The sequence below is a fragment of the Drosophila ananassae genome, chromosome 2L, assembly GCF_017639315.1.
Source record: "Drosophila ananassae strain 14024-0371.13 chromosome 2L, ASM1763931v2, whole genome shotgun sequence".
Lineage (NCBI taxonomy): Eukaryota > Metazoa > Arthropoda > Insecta > Diptera > Drosophilidae > Drosophila > Drosophila ananassae.
This window is the reverse complement of record NC_057927.1, coordinates 25,185,769-25,195,064: the sequence shown is the minus strand read 5'-3', so window position 1 is coordinate 25,195,064 and position 9,296 is coordinate 25,185,769. Positions and strand designations below refer to the sequence as shown.

Genomic DNA, 9,296 nt, shown 5'->3' with positions numbered 1-9,296 from the left:
ATTCAAATTCCAGGAACTTTTTCACAACTCTAAAGGCGAGTATTATCGAACTTATTTGCTTGATGCGCTTGGATGGCCCATTAATCACCCTTCCTCGATGCGGTTACCCATTCCCAGGGGATAACTGACTTCACCCATTGTTGGCCATTTATCTCCGGCCTGTTTGCGGTTTACTTTTAATTTCAAATACTGTACATCTATTAGCAGGCCATTATGGATGGCGGTCGAGTGTGTTGCAGCACATGTCAGTCCGCTATCAGCCAATGTCAGTCAGGCACTTTGCCGTGTGACACTCGACCGTCGCCATTGTTTTCCCTCCTATGTACATGGAGTATATGTTCAACGTAGTCCCCGAACCATCCTTTCTTATAACCATCCCACCATCCATTCAGCTATTTGCTCAGGCGTCATTTGCCGCTGCCATCCTCTTGTGTCTTAATTATGTCAGCAGGCAATCGTGTGTTAATAATCGTATATTTATAATCGTATTAGCTGATGTCGGTGGCTGCAAAGGCGATATAACAAAAAAAAAGTAGAAAACGAAAAGAGTGAGCCAGGCACAGAGCAAATTTGTTCAATGGGTCTGAAGTAATGAAAACTCTGCCATAATTTTTTATGCCATTCATTGGCACTTTGAAACCAATTCATAATGACAGCGATCCAATAGTCTCATTTTCACTTCTCCAAAATCCAAGGTTGACAATTGATTTTTCTTGGGCCATAATACAAATTCGTAATGGTTACTGAAGAAGGATAATGTGGGGAATATTTATGAGGCAGATGCAGCAGTGACTTCTTGTCACTAATTTTAACAAAGTCTATAAAAATAGAGAATTTTATTAAATTATAATAAATGGGTTCTTGGATAGTGTTTTCCGAAAAATGACATCTGACCGCTTGCAGTAGGAGCCTCCTACAGGAGCCTCATTCTAACACGCCAAGGATCTACTTGAAGGATCTCCTGCCGAGTGCATAAATCACAACAAAATCAATGAGTTTCCTCTTCAGAACCAAAAACAAGGCGTTTAAAATCCAAGAAAACATTTGACACCAAAAGAAGATAACACAGTAGCGGCATGATAGCTTTCATGTGTTATATCCTTGCATGTCCTTTGTGTCATTCGATGCCAACTGTTTGTCCAATCATAATTACAAGAAACTCAGCTCCATGCTTTCTGGATCATTAAGTTCCATTTAATAAACTGCAATTTATTTTTTGTAGACTCCTTTCTCTAATTATCCTTGAATGGCATGGGGTGCGCTCTATGTGGCTCTATGTGAAAGTGAAATCACGCGCTAACAATTGAAAGGATTCATTAATAAACTGTTTAATAGCATATCCATATCTCGAGTAGCTGCAGCCGCCGTATGTCCTTTTTGTCTAGGTCCTTGTTAACCCTCAACCAATACCCCTAAAAACTATGAGATGCGCGGCGTAAAATGCTTTACGCTTCGTTGCATTGAAATTCATTTGAAAACGATTTTTCTTTCAGGCCACTTACACAAAGCACAACACAGCACACACTCGCTTACACACACAGGCACTCAGAGTGAAGTGAAGTTAATTTATTAGATATTTTGTTCACATTAAATGGCAGAAGGACATCATCATCATCGGAGCAGAGTCGGAGTCGGAGAATCGGAGTCTATTAAATTCGTGTTCTGCCCTTTTGTCTGCCTCGAGTGCTCGAGTCCTTGTGTCATCTGCTGGGGTTGTTATTTGTTTGTCTGCTGTCTCTTTGGGTGACTCCGACTCTGAATCAGGATCAGGATCGCCGCAGGATCAAACGGCAGCCACACTTAGCGAAATTCATAAAAAAATTATGCGGAGAAACGAATAAATCACATACTGTGTTTTACTGTGTTTTAAAATATTTTCAATAATTTTCAATAAATTTGGAACAATAATTTTGTCATTTATTATTTTAGAAATAAACCGAAATTCAATTTAGATTTGTCCATTAGCTAAATAAAAAATATCTCTCAGTAGGCTCAGTATATTTTTTTCAGTGTAGATTTTGCTAGATCACTGCGGCTGCCGCTTTTTACCATGGCCATGCCATCTTTGTCGCATTTAATTTTTCGTTAATTGTGAAAATATTTATACTCATTTGTGCATTTTGCACCTTTTGCCTCGTCCTCGCGGTCCCTTCGTTCTTTTCGAAATCCTCCCCTATGCCGGGGTCTAATTTAACACTCGGGGGTTGGTCAGAGGACCCTGGGCCAGGCCTGACTTGATTGCCCAAAACAATTCCAGCATAGAAGTCATTAGGGGTTAACTAAAGTGGCGATGAATTTACGAAAATTTTAACTTGATTTATAATGGAGTGCTCGGTTCGGTTTGCCGGATATTTTCCCGTAATGAATTCCATTTAAATTAACATTGAAATTTATTTGTATACTTGAACCGAGGGCAAGTAGCCAGCTTGACTTTGCGTCTTTTGGCCATTCTCCCTCCCATCTGTCGCATCTTGAAGATTGTCTAGTTGAGATAAACCAGAATGCTGGTTGTGTTTCTGCAATGAGTTAGAATAATGGGGAAATAATGAATTTTCCATAGAGCAATTGAAATTTTTGGTCAATTTACTTTTGAAGTATATGCGTGGGAAATCAATAGGAATGATGCGATTACATTTAGTTTAAGATACTTAATATTTTGTCCCATTAATATTTTCATGGAATTAATTCATATAAAGATTATACCTAATAGTCTTAAACTGATAAGCTAAATTAACTAAATATTCTCGGAAAAGTATTGGAATTAATCTATGGAATTTTGATTTTATTTATTAATTACTGTGGGGAAGTACGAAGTAGGCATTCCTGGTATTAGCTTCTGTGGCTGCCGCTGACACGCCTGACATGCGATGATTTATTGACGTGGTCAAAACATGTGTTGGAAGTGACAGCTACTTGCGGCATCTGTAACGCCGCCGGCGCTGACGCCTCCGATTCCCTATTTCCCGAACTATATCCCATTATGTTCCGCTCTCCTAGCTCAAAAAATTCAAAAAAAAAAAGTAAAGAAACGCCGCGTGTGTTCGCTGCATTTTCACGGGAATTGTGTTGTTGCGGTTGCGCCCAACTTGTCTGCCACTAACGATCCTTGGCGCGGCAATCAGTCTGTTCTGAACCGAACCGAATATATATTTATATTTCTCCACCGACTCACTTGCCTCTCGTATTTCCGTCCTGGTGTGGGAATTTCCTCGGCTCGTAATTGGATCAGGATCAGGTCCTGACGCATCCAGAGTCATCGATCCTCATCAGTGGCTCTATAATTATCAATTATATTCGAAAAATTAATAAACATTTGTTAAAGTTAACAATTTGATGTGCTCTTCTATCAAGCGGAAGCAGCTGCAAAAGTAAGGAAACATTTACTTTCATTAGGAATTTATTTACAAGAATATAAAGGCAGTCTAATTTATTTTTCTTACATTAATCGGAAAATTGTGAAGTTTCAAACACTATTTTCACAATAAGTAACAAGTCCAAGTATGGACACATACACTTTGTTCCCATATGGCTTCTCATTTCCCAAAGATTTTAATCGCTGGCCGTCAGATGCCCGCTGGGCTTGGGCTTTCAATACCGCTCGGCGATCCGCTCGGCACGCACAGTTAGCTGCAAACAATGGCGAAAATTTGAATGCCGAAACTATGGCCATGTCAGGCGGCCATTTTGCGTTGAAAGGATAACAATAATAATACCCTCAATCGGAGCTACCCGCCTGACTGGATGTTAATAATGTCATTTTGGCAATTGACCGGCATGAATGTGCCCAGTCCCTGGACCAGTATGGACCCCTCATATCCCTGGATGGCCAAATATCTGCAACTCCCTTTTCGAGGCGAGACAATCGCCGCCATTAATGCAATTGCCGAAATGTCATTTGCATGCCGGACCTTCCCAGCCATTTAACTGGGAAGTCACTAAACAATAACAATAAATTTCGATGAAAATTGTATAGACATTTCATGCCTTGTGTGTCAGTAGTTTGATTAAATTGCCTCCATGTATTTCTCGACATTAAATGGCCCTTGATATGTCATAGTAGATTAAAGATGAATTTATTAACAGGGGTTAATTATCGGATAGTGTATATACATATGTATTATTGGGGAATAGTTGAGCTACTCCCTAAAATACATACATCTCAGACCTCATTCGAAGACAATCCTTTTGTTCATTAGACACCATTACAATCCTTGCTGTTGGCGTGAAGAATATGAGCGATGTTAATGAGCCGTGCCATGGCAGGACAACTCCCCCTAAAGAAAGCATTTCTCTTCCATTCTTCAGCTGTAAGAAGATCCTCAAAGAAAGCGACCGTGGCGGAATGTGCGACAAGTGTCCACCTCTGGCGCCAGTTATGGTTGTGCGGCTTTCTGAGCACGCTTCGCGGAGAAAGCCGTCTGAGTGGCACAATATTTACCACTGGAGAACCTTTCTCTAATCGGACTAACTACCGGTTAATGTTTGGGCAAAGTCAGAGACACGCCTTTCCTCTGAGACGACAGCTGCCTTCTGGAGAAGAGGTTCATATTTTCCTATGCATGAGTAATTTCCTTCGTATTTAATAATTACATTGGCGGTCTGAACTTGGCGCCATAACTCAACAAATTAGACAGCCAATTTCAATTTGGAAAACCTAGAGAAGGAACCCAAAAGCCGAAGCACATCGAATCGGAATAAAACCGAAAGTTATCAGCGCTAATTGTCAGAGCTGGTCCATAAATCTTGCCGGCTCTGGGACAGAACGCGAGTCTGGGTTTCGTGTGGGGTGACGGGGCCGCTTAGTAAGGGTTATCTCTCCCTAACCGCCGCATAATAATTACACGTCTTTTGTGCGAGTGAATCGAGTGGCGGCGATAAGCGTTTTGGGGCTACTCAAGCGTTATGCCTCCCGATTAGATGGAGACGACAGCCTCAATGGCATTTGGAGTTGGGGAAGGCCTTCCAGTACTTGTAGTACTCCCCGAACTCCCTGATAAGGCTCGGATGGCTGTCAGCGATGTTATCCTTTTTATGCCCAATTACAAGCGCTATGTTTTAATTTGGCCTGATAGTCCGATAGTGGAGAGCGGGTCCCGGGGGTCTAATGGAGGACTGTTGATAATTTTCATAGCTTATTGAATTAGTCGATTACCCGCGCCACTCGGGTTTATTGAACTTCCAACAAAATCGAAAAATATTCTTTACAAATATGTTTTGATAAGCCGCGGACAGATTTATGTTTTCTAAGTAACAGACTATTTCTGAAATTATGAGAAATTTCTTCAATAAATTTTTCACATTATATGCAATAGGAATTTGATTTGATAATAATTTCAAAAGAAATATGATTTCCAGTAACTTTGCTGAAATAAATAATGTTATATTTTTAATGCTAAAAAATTGGTTATATATATTTGGATTTTCTTTGCTTGGTTTTTGGAGTGGGCTTGGTCTCCTGCTATTGATCTGCAATTGCCTTTGAAGACAATGCTGGCTCATTGTATCCGCTGCACCTTTTTGGCCGCAGGTCGTCGTCGCAGAAAATCTGCTGCAACTTGAACGGCCAACAAGCGGCGGCAAGGCATTGTCTGGCATCTTGGCCCTGTCTCTCGGCCATTGTTTCTATCAGTGGCGGGCATTGTTGGCCGTTGCGAAATACAAAACAAAAACGTAACAGAAGAAAGACAAAATTTTACACCTCTTTTGTGAGCTGGCCGTGTTTCGATTGTATTTTAAATAGGTTCAAGTGAAGCGCATCTAATTGCCAGCGTGCCAAGTGTGTTTTGGCCCTAACGCCTCCCGGGTCTTTGGATTTCGTTTTTCCCGGAAATCAAAAAGGTGCTGGACTCCCATCCTGCTGTTCGTTGATATATGAAGCGTGTCAACTGCATCTTTAGTGGTTTTTAATTTGAAAATTGTTTTGGTCACTCCCCCGAATGCGCAAAACTCGAAAGCCAACTGCCACATTTCGAGGGGCGTTTAGCGTTTGTCCAACAACTGGCGGTGCCTTTGGCCCATAACAATGTTACACAATTCAGATCCAGAGACTTTCCGACCCATTGTGTCAATTGCTTGTTGCTTGTTGGCACTTTGAAATTCCCTTTAAATCGGCCAGGAGAGTCATGCAGCCCGCATACAAAGTCCTTGCCAACAATCTGCAATTAAAGCATATGTTCGAAGGATCTTGGTGAATCGTCTCATTATGGAGATGTTTATCTGGCATTTGTTTATCTGTTTGCAGTTTCCCAGTTTTCGATTGCTGCCTGGAAATGTGAAAATCCCCCTCGTCGTCCCCTCGCGCATTTTGTGCGGGAGGTTTTCTGCACCCTCATTATTTTTGGCTTTATGACGAGTTGTTCGAGCCAATTATGTTGGGATTTTCGATTCGGGCATCTGGGTATGCCATTAATTGATTTGCGACAGGAATATAAAACAAGAATTCATCGCCATAATTGGCAAACAACGACAAAGTTGTCAGCTGTCCTGCAATCTGCATATGAAATGCAACTTTCAGCCCAGTCATGTCCAGCTGGCAAATGCATTTTTTCCTTTTCAGTTTTGAAGTGTTGGCTGGAGTGTGTGTGTGTGGTCAGCTCACGTGTCAAATGTCTTGAAGGAGTGGAGGCAACACCGTGGAGAAGTAGAAAAAAGGAAGAAATGCCCAAAAATGATTTAATAATGAACTCGTCGAGGACAATGCGACTGGGAATGGATCATCCATGAAGTGCGATTCCCTCTAAGCGCTGCTCCCTTGACATCCAATCTCTGCTGACAGGCCAATTGTTTGATTGTTTCGTTTTGCCAGAATTTCTCTGAAAAAAAAAAACAATCCAACAGATACACGATGCAGAGTGTATGCAAAAGATACACAGGCACACACTTGAGCTCTTTCAGGCGGTTGATGGGTGTCAAAAAGGCAGCAATGGCCTACAAGAGGATTAGCCGGATTCGGGCCTTTGTTCGCCGGGGATCAGCCAATTTGAAAGTCAAAGTGCAAACAGCATTATGCGCTTATGGGCCATACACGTTGAACTCCTTGATTGATCCTCTCCATTTCCAAAGCAGCTGCCAGAGTTCTGCTTAACCTGCGAATTGTCATTGGGGCATTGTTCCCCGGTGAGGGAGCAGCGTAATTAAAAGATATTTTTTCGGCCTAATTCCATTCTTGCTGAAAGCCAAAGCAAATCGGATTTTAAAGTGGTTATAATCGTGGATGAATTACCTCTGGGAGAATATATTTTGCAGGTTTCCCTCTTGTCAGTTGGACATAAATGTAAAAACATGCCTAAAAGGAACTCGACCTTTTCCAATTTAATTTATTTCGAATACATATGCTGCTCTCCATTAGGAAGGGGTGCAATATCAAGGACTCTCTCATCCATTGGTATTCCAGTAACTGGTACCATCTGACTCAAGGTTTATTAATTAGCAAGCCATAAAGCCAAAGCCAAGTAGCTCACAAATTTCAATCAGCCAAAGGCTGGAAGGAGCCCGATTCCCTGCTCATAAAGCGTGGAGTCTGTGGTGGGGGTTAATTTTAACCTTAACCCAAGTGTCGACATTGTTGTCTGTTCCGTCGCCGGCTATTGATATAGTAAATTTCCAAAGAAATCTTAGAGATGCGTGGCGGTTGATAAGCGTGTTGCAGCAGCAGCATTTAGTGGCAGATGCAACTGCGCTTTATTGTGTTTTGGGTTTGGGTTTGGGCTTGGGTCTTGACTTTTCTTCATGGACTGGGCCTAGGATTTCTCCACACACAATCGTGGTGTTCATTAGCCGCCATAATTTATATGAGCCAACATATTTATTGAATGTTTTGGCAGTCGCTTTAACGGCTAGCTCGAAACTCGAGGCTTGTGTCCAACATTTGGCTGGCTACAGCTGCCAGCTAGTGAGTGTCATAAAATTGCATTCAAAGAAAATTCTAAAGGATATCTATATTTATAAAAATCTTTACACTAAAATTTATTTTCTTAAAAAAGTGTTTATAATAATTCTCATAGGTAACTACTTTTTTGTTCCGAATTTGGAATCTCTTCTCTACTAGCATTTTTTTCCAGTACCTCTAGCGAGTGCCATAAAGTTGGAACACTCATATACTACACATTCCAGACAGTTGCCACGAGGTCTAGTCTTAGTTTCTGCCACCGGGGTGTGGTGCCTAAGCGTCTGTGAGTTTTTCGAGTTTTTGGTTTTGGGCTAAGCTCACAGCATGCAATTATTTTCATTTTATTTTAGTTTTTTTTTTTTTGGTGCTAGTGTGAAAATAATAAACCTGCCAATAGTGTGCAGAAAGTGTCCTGCGGTTCCGGGGTACCACCACCTTTATTTTGTTCAAGTGTGCACTTGAGAAACGAGGCTATCCAGCTATCCAGCTGTCCTGGGAGGGAATGGGTGGGAGGAGACAGCCTCTGTCTACCTGCCACCAGGCTCTCGAGACGCTGTGGGTGAGATCAGCCACTGAGCTCATGCAAAAGTGATGGATGAGGCGAGACGCAGGACTCAAGTGCTTGTGGTGTGTCCTTTTGTTTGAGTTAACATTATTCTTTACTTTAAATACCAATTAATAACTGCAGCTGAAACTGGAAACTGAAACTGGAACACACAAGTGGACTGAGCTAAGTTAAGTGCAAATATCGTTCGATCAGAGGGTCTCTTTCCTTAGAGCTCCTTACACTTGAAAAATTTGTGTAAGATTGTTAAAAAAAATGATGATAATTATTGGAGTAAAATTCTTTAGATTTCCCGGATTCCACTTACTAATCACCTATCTATCTCTTTTATTTTCTAATTCCTTTAATTCCTATTTTTCAGACGTGTAATTTCCTCTCTTTTATCTTCGATCTGGCGTGAATGCGTCATAATCTTGCCACTTGAAAATGATGGCAAATATTTGTAGAGCAACCGCTGACGGCGACGACGAATACGAATACAACTTGAAACAATTAATGTGGCATTTGTGTTACGCGGCATGACTTTCGGCTTCTGCGCTCAGATCCGCACCTTCGCAAACAAATGCTAATGGGTATGACAAGTCGACCGCCGATACCGCCACCGCCGCCACCGCCACTGCCGCCACTTACTCAATTACTTTGCCAAACATGGCCAAGACGGCGAACTCGGCTCTCAGCATCCCAGCATTCGGAATATTTATGATTTGTTTGCTCATCGGCTGGGACGTTCCAACTACCAAGCGTCAATATTTGCCACGCAAATAGAGAAAGATCTGACCACGGTGAGACGTCCGGCATTGTCAGGTGTCCCCTGACAGTCGGCACTTTACTGTACAAAATACT

General features: G+C 41.7%; 1 long non-coding RNA gene across 2 annotated transcripts; it reads right to left on the bottom strand.

Annotated features, from left to right (window-relative positions):
- Positions 1-1,914: 1,914 nt before the first annotated feature.
- LOC26515608 lies at positions 1,915-5,351 on the bottom strand. Of its 2 annotated transcripts, XR_001408496.3 has the most exons (4): positions 5,153-5,350; positions 3,441-5,101; positions 3,173-3,360; positions 1,915-2,516 (listed from the first exon to the last, which is right to left on the bottom strand). It is a non-coding gene; the product is annotated as an uncharacterized LOC26515608 (long non-coding RNA). The 2 variants fall into 2 exon arrangements; XR_006506935.1 differs by having other exon boundaries at positions 3,441-5,351.
- Between the last annotated feature and the right edge of the window lie 3,945 nt (positions 5,352-9,296).